Genomic DNA, 12,572 nt, shown 5'->3' with positions numbered 1-12,572 from the left:
TACCATTTGTTTAAGTTGGGAGATATCTGTGCTATATTTGGCCAATTCTTTTTTGAACTAGATTCGGAGACGATTAGGCACTCCTTCTCTACTTGTATCATGAAAATAGAGCGAGCAATCATTGGAAAGAGAGGAATAGTGATTCCCTTGTTAGCATAGGTCAAATGAAGAATATATGTGTAGAAGGTGAAGGGCACTATATGTTTGAGTATATCAATACCAACTCTTCCCCCTAGTTTTCACTATGTTTGCTTCACCAACAACCTACTGAGAATTAGGTTGTAAAAAAGATTGAGAACAAGAAAAAGAATTAAGATAATGGACCGAGATATGGTACTACTGTTCACTTCCTTCGCTAAATGAATGCACAAGGCATCGTACCCTCTTTGCCATCATTTCCCTTTTCCCCCCTTTTCCCCAGTCACACTGCATGAAACTCCCAAAAAAGAGGGGGTGTGCTACATACTCATACTAATTACACAAAGTACTCTCAACAAATGTGACACTTGTCTTGTGGCCTTTCAGTTGGCCTTCATCCAACTACCATTTCATAATCTCATATAGTTCTAGTGGTAAAATAGCTTGAGTTGGAATCAGTTGCTTCAATGTCCCATCATCCACAAACTCATGATTAGGGGTGAAGAGTCCTTTCAAAGAATACTCAATCAATGCATTGACAATATTCTCCCATGTCATGATAGGTTGTAAAAAACCATTAAAGATATATCCACAAATGCCTAATTTTGCATGACCAAGCCTTAATTGTAGATAATGCCAACACTTCATGAAGTCCCATAATGCTTGCAACATAACTACAGACAATTCCAAAATATCACCCACCTCATACAACAAAGTCAAGGCTTGAGTAGCTTCCACATAAGAACCAAAAATAATATACAAGATAATAACATTAGCTACAATTTCACTGTAATAGAGTGTACTCTAATTAGAGAATTGGTCCATACAAACCTGAAAACAACCATAATAGTAAAAAAATCATAGACTGTCGTATCAGGTAGAAAATCATAGCCTACTATACTAATTTGGTTGTACTAATCTCCTTGTGCCCCTTGAGATGAGTCATCATAAACCGGTTGTACTAATCTCTACAATCTAAATTCATTAATTTTTGACTTAATTATCTCACCCTACAATGTAGCCAAAACAAAAGTTCCTTGGCCCACATCCTTGACCACTTCATATGGACCTGTATACTACAACTTCAACTTTCCTTGGTGCTTGTCTAGCTTCGAATTGACTCTCCAAACTAATTATGTAGTTTAGGTCTAGCTTAGTGATTGTGAAATAGAAAAGGCTCTTCACAACCTTCCAATACATAGTGACATCCTCAATCAAGTGACCCTCATGTGTACTAAGCTTAGCATTAACATCCAAAAGTATAGATATAAAATTTTAATAAGCCATACCATACTTTTTCATCATATCCAATGTATACTATCTCTGTGACAACCATATATGCTTTGTGATCTTGATTATCTCTATGCCAAGAAAATAACATCGCTCTCCCAAATCCTTTATCTCAAATTTAGTCTTGAGGAGACCCTTTACATGGTCAATCTCTATCTCACTGTCACCCATAATGATTAAATCATAGACGTATATAGCAATAACCACAATACCCACATCACTCTCATAGACATAGAGTGAGTGATTAGCCTATGCTCTACAGAAGCCAATGCTGACAGGGTAGTTTGTAATCCTATCATGCCATGTCGTGGGTGCTTGCTTCAGTCAGCATACAAGGCCTTACAAAGCCTACATACATAATCTGGATGATTCTTATCTACATAACCAAGTGGTTGCTCTAGATAAGCTTCCTCTTGTAGCTCCCCTTGCAAGAAGGCATTCTTAACATTCATTTGATGCATGATCCAACCTTTTGATGTAGCTACTACTATGACAACCCTTATAGTGGACATTTTAGCCATTGGAGCAAAAGTCTTTTCATAATCAATTCCATGAGTCTGCGCATACCCTTTGGCAACCAGTCGTGCTAGGATTTTTGCCCACAAAAACAAGTTTATAATGGCAAATAAGGATGGATGAAACAAAGTACTAGTTTGATTTCAACTATACAAAAGATGAGAAGTGGATTAAGTAATGAAGAGTTATTTGTTGAAATGGAGACATGTAGGAAAGATCTGCCATATACATAATTTGGATGTCTTCAAAAGAAATTGGAGCCTTCAAATCTTCAAGAAATAGACTCTATAAAGAATAGACAGCTTGCTGTAAAAAATAGGCCATGTTAAAGAAAAATGCCATAACTTTTGATAGAAGTATCCAAATAGGGTGTGCCACATATCAAAATGTAGATATTGAAGAGTACTTTGACCCTATGTAGGTGGTGAATTTTTGAAAATTAGATAGAATAAAATCTATTTTAAAATAGATTGTTATCCAGACTTTATTTATAGTACAACTGGCTCCCATGTGACTATGTCTCAACCACCAATGTGTCCTGTAGATACGAAAACTCATCCAAAATAAAATATAGCCTCTAAGAAGCTTCCTCAAGTGGTAAAACCTTCCACTTGATCAAATACTGAAGGATAGAGAAAGAGCAAAGCTTCTTTTCACATTTACCTATGATCTCTTTAAGAATGTACTGAATAATTCCTTCATCCATATGAGGTAGCTCATCAACTATCTTCACCTAGGTACCATAAGAGGGTTTGAGATAACTAATATAAAATACATTATGAATCTTAGTGGAAAAGGAAAGTTCCAATCCATATACCAAGTCTCCAACACGCTTCAAGATCCTGTAGGTTCCATAGAACATGTGAGTAAGTTTATTGCTAGATCCATTCTTAAAAGTAGAATATCGAGACTTGAGTACTTTTAGTAAAACTAACTCTTCTTCTTGGAACTCCAAGGTCATCTCTTCTCATCAACATATACACTTATTTGATCTTGATCTTTTCTAAGATTCATATTACATTGTTGAAGAAGGGCATGCATTCTTTCCAATTCTTCCTTTCCATGAGGGTTGATTTTCTCACTGAAAATAATTGTGGTTAGGGGCACTTTGTAGCCATACAAAGCCTCAAAGGGTGAAAATCCAATGCTAGCATGAGTGGAGTTATTATAGGTAAACTCAATGAAGTGCAACCATGAATCCCACACATGCTGCACATCATGATAGAAATAGTGATGGGAAGACTCCAACCACTTATTTACCCTTTTTGTCTAACCATCAGTTTACAAATGATAGGTTGTAAAAGGAGCCAATTTAGTATCCATGGAGCTGAATACTACCTGCTAAAAGTTACTCATGAACTTGATATCCCTATCAGGCACAATCACATGCCGTAATCCATGTAATCTAAAGATATGCTCCATGAACTAACTAGCCACTTGTGAAGTAGTGAATTGTGTCTTGGTAAGAATAAAATGGGCTGCCTTAGTGAGTTTTGTACACTACCATATAAATGCTATTCCAACCCTTTTTGGTAGTAGGTATGCCAGTAATGAAATCCATGGTAATATGTGTCCATTTGCCTTCAAGGATAGGCAATGGCTACAACAAACCACCTGGCTTATGGGTGCTATCATTATTCTACTAACAAGGTATACACTTCATGACATAGTCTTTAAGATCTTTTCACAATCCTTTCCAAAGAAAGCTCTTATTGATCTTATCATAGGTCTTAAACACTCCAAAATTTCTACAAGCTCTATGGACAAAGAATGTAACTCCTTAATAATTTTCAGCCTAAAAGAAGAAGTAGAGGGAATAAAATCTTATCATTAAGCCAAATTAGGCCATTTTAAGTAGATAATGCAAATTTTTCTCCATAAGACCTTGTTGTAGTTTCTAAAGTACATGGTTGAGCTCATCATCCTAAAGATAGACTTCCTATAACTCCTCAATCCACTCACCATGTTACTCAAAACCCGACATGTCCACATTCGAGAAAGAGAATAAGCTATTGCATTGTCTTAGCCCCTTCTCTAAGTGATATCAAAATCATAATTTTGTAAGGTAGCTACCCACCTATGCTGCTTAGGGTTAAGATTTGGACTGAATAAGGAAATACTTTAGAACCATGCGATCACTTTGAACTCTAAATCGACACAATGGTGCCATTTCTTTATCGCATGTAGAATAGACAACACCTCTTGGTCATAGACATTCATAGCCATCTCTTTATCGGTAAGCTTGTGACTTTCAAAGGTAATAACTCCATTGCAAATATCATCAACTGCTCAACATATCAATCAAGTGTATTTATCATAGTCAGTGGTAGTGTAACCAAGCTCCAAGTTAGTAAATGTAGTTTAGATTTGTAGCTTAAAAAATTCCATAAACATCTTTATACATATACATGATACCCAAAGATTCAATATATCCACTTGAAGTACTCGATAAATATCAAACCACTTTATGCATGACCTATCAAGATGAGTGCTGGTTGTAAACTATATTACAATAGTAAAATAATAATTTAACTGAGCTCAACATAGGTCCAAATCAGCTAAAAAATATCTCAAGTTATCACCACAACATCCCATCATCAAACATGTCTATAAGAGCACTAGTAGATGCATAAAACTCATACAAACATGAAGAAGATCCTTGCCAACAATAGTAAGTAGCATAGGGTCTACTATAACCTGCTATAAAGTCATTGTCTAGCATAAATCAATGCCTTCAACCCTTAGCCATTGAGGTATAGTAGCAAAATATCACCCAAGAGCTCCAATACATCAATGTTTATCATCTGTAAGCATTATTAAGCATTTTCTAAATATTTTGAGACCAAGTCCAGCTCCACAACTCGAGCTCCTTTGCTCTGATACCATGTTCAAAGAGAGGGGAAGAGATAGACAAGAATGGGAGCCATGAATAGAGAGCAATATAGTCTCTCTTCTTCCATTATTCATTCATTGTGTGATACACCAAAGGATTCTAAGTCTAAGTCACACATACACTGTACGCAAGCAAGTTACTAATTGACTAGACATCTCTAACCTCATGATCATTATTATGTCACACATAACTGGTAACAACTAGTTACAATTGTGCTAAGTAGAGTTGGTGTCAATATCATTGACGAGCTTGATTTTCAAAACAGATTTGTGTCTTACACGATCAAGTGTACTTCTCTTCTTTATCATCTACTCCAGAAGGATAATTTCCACTAGGACGAGTCTTAAAGACTTATTATGTAAAGGATTAAACACTAATCCAAGATCTATCTCCACTCCAACTACCTATTGGAAAATCCCTAAATATCTATATAGATGCTAGTAATGTTGAATGGATAGGGGTCCTTTGTGAAAAGCAAGACGATAGTCATGAGGAACTTTGCTGATTTGCAATGGCCCTTTTTCTAGCATTGAACATGATTATCCTTCATCCCACTAAGAAATTATGGTGATAAAAAAATCCATCCAAAGCTTCTGAGTTTTTATTGAATTTGTACCCTTCACTCTTAAAAGTTGAAGAGAGGTGAGCCCTGAAGTGGAAGCATGAGCGGGAGCAAGAGCTATGGTGAATGGAGCAAGAGTAAGAGAGAGAGACACACACAATGTGGGAATTCCAATAGTCACCATGTGTGACCGGCTTCCCTTTAGTCAAATATCATTGAAAGAATAAATAATGAAATGATACTGATAGGTTCCTAAGCCTGCAGTGTGCAAGGGCAAGTACTGTCATCAGTGTAGTAATACATGAGGGACTAGGCAGAAGCACCTTTACTCCCAACAACCTTCCACTTAAAGGAAAATATACCTTAGTGAGGAGTGAAAAGAAAAAAAGGAAAAATAGTACAATGTATACATAGATATAACAGGACGAGGAAAGATGTCATCTCATCCAATGCCCATCAACCTCCTATGGAAGGCAAAGCGCTTTGTAGAGAGGCTTTTCATGAGCAAGTCTATAGGATTTTGGTCAGTTGAGATCTTGACAAGGTCAACAGACGTCCTCAATGACCTCACGAATGAAGTGATATCTCACCTCAATGTGTTTCATCTTTGTGTGGAAGACTAGATTCTTGGCTAGCTGGATAGCACTCATAGAATCTGAATGCAGTGTAGGGATAGCATCTACAATACCAAGGTCAGCAACAACCAAATGACCCAACCAAATGGCCTCCTTGCAAGCCTTAGTGGTTTGTAGTAGAAAGGGCCATGCATTTTCACACCATGGACATCCATGAAACAACACCTTCAGCAAAAGTGAAACACATAGCCAGAAGTGGACTTCCTACTATCTGTATGTCCTGAATAGTCTCCCATGACTCCTGTATCCTAGCTGCGATAACATATGCAATATCAGCAATGGCCTTCAGGTACCTCATGATACCCTTTAGGGCATCTCAATGCCTCTTGCTAGGTGTAGCCATATAATGTGTCACCACCAATTGCAAATGCAATATCTAGACAGGTTGCTATCATGGCATACATAAGATTGCCCACCACTGCAGATGTATAAGGAATCTTGGCTATCTTAGTCCTCTGCTCATCTGTTTGTGGATAATCATCCTGTGATATCTTCACATGAGAAGGTAATGGGAAAAAGCTAATAGGCTTCACATACTACATACAGAAGTACTCAAGGACTTTATGGATATACTCCTTCTGTGAGAAATAGAGTAGTCCTTGAGGCCTGTCACGCGTAATGCACATACCAAGTATATGAGAGGCATGTCCTAGATCTTTCATCTCAAAGCTCTTTATGAGTTGAGCCTTAAGATCATCTAGCTCATCATGAGCTTTCCTTGCTAAAAGCATGTCATCCACATAGAGTACCAAAATCAGTAATGAATCATCACGAGCTTTCTTTGTGTACAAGCATGGATCCATAGCACTACTATAATTGTAGGCTTGTGACTGCATGAATGCATAAAATTTGTGGTACCATTCCCTAGGTACTTGCTTCAAGCCATAAAAACTCTACCTCAATCTGCAAACTAGGTTGTTCCCTGCTAGGCTCTACAAAGTCCTTAGGCTGCTCCATGTATATCTCATTATGCAATGTTAAGAGACAAAGAGAAGGGTTGGAGATAATAGAGAAGAGCCCTATGCTCTCATCTCATTTTCTTCTATTATTCCATAACACATATATCGAAAGTGCATACAACACTCTAAGGTCTATAGACCATTCGCACACAGCCTAAAGTCACTGACTTATTTAATGTCCCACACTTGCTGATACAACTAGACACAGCTAAGACACTGTTGGTCACACACAAGAGCTTGAAGTCTCAACACTCCCCCTCAAGCTCAAGACAAAACCTATACACCAAGTAGCTGTTGGAATTGATTGAACTTATCTTTACCTATGGACTTGGTAAAGATATCTGCTACTTGCTCATCCATCTTTACATGCATAAGATCCACTTTCTCTGCAAGAACCATCTCTTTGATAAAATGGTAATGTATCTCAATGTGTTTAGTTCTAGCGTGATAAATTGGATTTGTTGCCAGGTGTAAACTACTGAGATTGTCGCATAATAAGGTCACTAGAGCATCCACATGTATGTCCAAATCAGCCATAAGCTTGAGCATCCATGCAATCTCACATGCTGCCAATGTAGCACCCCTGTACTTTGCCTCAATACTAGACAATGCAACCATTGGTTGCTTGTTGTTGCTCCAACTGATTAACTCACTTCCAAATCCAAAGGCATAACCCCTTGTAGATCTACGATCATATGAGCACCTTGCCCAATTCGCATTTGTGTATCCAACCATTGTCAAGGGCTTATCTTTCACATAAAACATCCCATAATCTACATTGGACTTTACATATCTCTCATAATCTGCCTAACAGCATCATCCAAGCATGGCTTTCTTGACTTTTGCGTGAATTGACTTATGAGCCCAACATCATAACTCAAGTCAAGCTTGGTGATGGTCAAGTAGATCAGACTTCCAACCATCTGCCTGTACATAGTCACATCATCAATTTCAGCTCCAGTGCTAATGTCCAACTTGACATTTTGATCAAGAGGTGTATCCAATGGTTTACATTCAACCATGCCATATTTCTTTAGTATTTCCATGGCATAGTGTTTCTGCATGAGCCATAAATCATTTTCAACCTTAATCACCTCAATACCCAAGAAATACTTTAATTCACCTAAGTCTTTCATATCAAATTCAGATTTTAGCATTCTCATAACATTCTGTATCCCAAAGTCATCGTCACCTATGATTATCAAATCATCAACACTGATAACTAGCACTACCATTCATTTTTGTAAACAGATTAGGATCAACCCTGCCAACAATGAATTCCAAACTCTGCAAGTAATTACTGATCCTTGCATGCTAGGCTCTTGGAGCCTACTTCAACCCTTACAATGTTTTTTTCAGTTTGCATACATAATGCTAAAAATCAAGGTGTACATACCCTTCAGGTTGATCCATATAAACACCCTTTGCTAAATCACCATTGAGAAATGCATTCTTAACATCCATTTGCTGCAATTTCTAGCCTTTAGCAGTAGCCAATGCAATCACTATTTGTATGGTTGCCATCTTGGCAACAGGGTTGAATGTTTCCTCATAGTCTAATCCATACTGTTGAGCATATCCTCCTTTGGTAACCAACTTGGCTTTGTACCTCTCTACATTTGTAGCTAATGGTCTTCTTTCCTTCTGGTAGTGGCACAAGATCCCATATTCTATTTTCAGCCAAGGTAGATATTTCCTCATCCATAGCTATGCGGCAATTTTTATCCATCACTATTTTCGCATATGTAACAGGTTCTTTGAACTCCATCCTTTTGTCGTGTAAGCATAATGCTTCACAAAATAACCATGGTAAGTCAGCCTATCCACAAGGTATCTGACTCTCTGGACTCTTTGCTAGTGTCTAAGCTATAGTGCACTACTTGATTCCCCTCTCTCATGAGGCGGAATGTACCTGTTCTGCCTAGTGCTGGGTGTATAGACAGTCAGAATACCAAGCTCATTATCTAGGCTGTAAGCTGAGTCATAGCCTGAAGTTATCATGCCAGGCATAATCATACTAGATGCATCCTCAAGGACTTTTTCTTTCCCTTTGCCATCCATCACATCATATCTCCCCCTCACTAACATAGTGGTGTCAGTGGATAGTGAGTCAGAGCTCTGCACTCTCCCCATCCATGGAGATATCGTCGTACCACTAGGACCTATCAATGCAATACTTTGTTGTGAATCAACTGTAGAACATGTGTAGAAGGCATATCTAATGGCACTGCGACTAGTGATGCATACTCAGAGGCCATCTCATCAAAGATAACATCTTTGCTAACTAGTGTCTCCTAAGTAGAGGGATCATAGCATTTATATGTCTTCTTCTCCTACAAATAACCAATAAAGACACACTTATGGGCTTTCGGATCCAACTTTTTCCTCTTCTCATCAAGGATGTGCACATAAGCAAGACAACCAAATACTTTCATGTGACTGATATCAGGCTTGTAGCCATGTAGCTTCTCAAATGGTGTCATATCATGAATACCTACAGTGGGAGTCCTGTTCAAGATATACATGGCTATCATAAACAGACTTAGCCCAATAATAGAGCAGCATCTTCTTCTCATTCATCATTGCACACACAGCTTTCATTAAAACCTACTTCTTCCATTCAGCTATCCCATTCTGCTATGGAGTGTAGCTACATGTAAGCTGCCTACGTATGCTATTTTTAGCCAAAAAACTTTGAACTTATTTGACACATACTCCCCGCCAGTGTGAGATCTCAAACAAGAGATATAGAAATCAAATTTCTTTTCTACTTGTTGCTTAAATGGTTGAAAAACAACAAACATCTCATCCTTTGTTTTCGGTATATAAACCCAAGTATAGCGATGACTGAAGTCATCAATGAATGCCACATAATACCTAGAGCCTCCCATAGATGCATTATGGGATGGACCCCACACATTAGAGTGAATCAACTGCAATGGTCGCTTACTATTTCTTACACTTGACAAATGGCAACCTTGATTGTTTACCAAAATGACAAGCATCGTAGAAATGACCAATATTCGTGTAAGAAAACTTGGGTAGACTTGTAACAAGATGGATTTTTTGCATCATTTGTAGCTGTGCTGAAGATTACCATGTCCCACTCTCTTATGCCATATTTCTAAATCTCTAACTATGCGAGAGCCATGGGCAAACATGGCTGATTTCAAATGTGGCAAAGTGGCATCAAGAGTAAACATCTTGCCATTCCTATGACCACACGCAATCAATTTGTAGCCATTACCAAACTCCTCAATGAAGCAACCATGCTTATTAAACCTAACCTGCAAATTTTGCTCAGTCATCTGGCCCACAGACAATAGATTTTTAGTAATTGACAGGACATGTAGTACATCATGTTTCTTCTTGCCATCGTGGATTTCCAAAGGCACTTTGCCTTTATGTTCAATGCTATGCTACGTGTCATCTCCTGTGCATACATAGCCATTTCTCTCAGGCACCATGTCAATAAACCAGTCACCATGAGGCGCCATATGATTCGATGCCCTGAATCAATGTACCAAACATCATCCTCTATAAACTTCTCAGCAGCCTCGTCTTCACATATGCCATGGCAAACAGTCTATCCCTACAAGCATCATCTGTTTGATTGGACGATGCATAATGTCCATGCTGCTTGCCCTTTTGATTGCCCTACTTCTTCTAGCAGTCCTTGGTAATATGTTTGTACTTTCCAAAATAGTGACAATCCTTATCCTTATTAGGATTGCCAAATGGTTGCTGCTGCTGCCAAGAACCTCTGCCTCTAGGGCTAGATCTCCCCTTGCCTCTGAAATTTCCACCTCCTCTTACATTTGAACCCTGTTGGTTATTATTGCCATAATATACATTTTGCTGGCCTCCTCTGCTAGAACCATAACCTCTACCACGGTTTCCATGATCACTTGATGCGAATAAAAAATAACATCCTTGCTCTTGGAATTGCTAAAGCCTATAGAGCCAATCCAAGTTTAACTTCCTCATGAATAATCAATGCAACCAGCTCATTGAAATCTAGCATTTCAGCCTGCATAGAGATGGAAGTATCAAGTGACTTATATTCACATCCCAAATCATTTAATGTCATTGTAACCATGTCTTTATCCTCAACTTGTGTGCCAATGGATACCAGCTAGTCTGCAATAGTCTTAATTTCTGTGACATAATCCTGTATAGATCTACCTTTTCTCTCCATGTTGTTGAATTTCTGTTTTAACTGTATCTTCTTGGCATAGGTTGTTGTGCCATAGTACTTGATAAATATGTTTCATGCATCTGCTGGTGACTTGTAGTTCATGATTTGCATTACCATAGCATTCGAGATACACAAAGATAACCAGTGTAGTACCCTGCGCGCTCTTTCCAAACCAAGCTCGATGTGCTCATCTTTGATCATATGTAGGATTCCTCTCTGAGATTTTAGGTTCAGTTTTAACACCTATCACACCAAGTCCGAATATCCTTTACCAATCAAGAAGTTCTCCATGCGGAACTTCCATCTGGCATAATTATTGCTGTCAAGCTTTTCCCCCACTATCTAGGTTATGTTGTTGTTTTTGTTTGCATTTGCCATGTTGCAAACACTGCTTGACTTCCTGCAAGCCAACAAGTCTAATTGACCAACAGTAGTCTTTGACTATTTATGATAGTTTTCTACAATTAACTTGTTAGAATATCAAGCTCCCGTTACTCTTCAGTCAATCTATCTTTATGTGTGTGACCAACATTAGCTGGATACAGTTGTACACATGTGTGACATTCAATAAGTTGGTTAAGTCAGTGACTTAACCACACTTAGTCTTGGTTAGTCATACCTATGTGTGTAAGTCTCTTTCAGTTACTATGATGGAAGTATAATGGAAGAAGGACAACAATGAGCTGAGGCTCATCTTCCGCTCTTTTCTATCTCTCTCCCTCTCTTCCAACATGGTATCAGAGCTTGAATGCCTAAAGCCTAAAGGCTTGGTAGTGGCCAATTGACATCAAGACATCAGATCTGAAGAAAATGTCATCAAAGGAGACTGTGTTTGTAGCTCGTTTTTTTAAAGAAGGTATATCTTGCTACAGAAATGGTTTTTGGAAAACCGGCCTGCAACTCTTGACCAATTCGATGTGGTCTACAACTTTGCAGAAGAAAGTTTTTTTCAAATTCCTCACAGATTTTGAGATATTCAACACAAACCCGTGCAAACTGACTGTTTACTATAGTAAACAGCAGGTGATTCTAGGGAACTATTGGCTTTCATCCTAACAATGTATATGCCCTTATTATCATGCATTGGAGCATGATATTGGAGTTTTAAATGCTCAATTTTGGAGCTTATTTGCAGGTTGAAAATAGTGAAATGGTTGCTATCCTAAATTCGGAAACAATATACCTGTAGGGTTGAAGTATTTGTGATGCTTATTTGCTAGTGACAAATGCTTGGATCATACCATTGAGTGGTAGATGCTTTTTGGAATATTGTGAGTGCTGAAAGTCCAAAGTTTGGATTGATTTTTTGCTGGTTATACCAGGGTATTGACTGGTTATTCTCTGTAGGAAGGATACCTATCATCTTCACTTGACATACATG

Source organism: Lygodium microphyllum, chromosome 13, assembly GCF_053477565.2.
Source record: "Lygodium microphyllum isolate KBCC chromosome 13, Lygodium_microphyllum_v1.1.10, whole genome shotgun sequence".
NCBI lineage: Eukaryota > Viridiplantae > Streptophyta > Polypodiopsida > Schizaeales > Lygodiaceae > Lygodium > Lygodium microphyllum.
The sequence above is the reverse complement of the archived record's forward strand: the minus strand, read 5'-3'. Positions refer to the sequence as shown.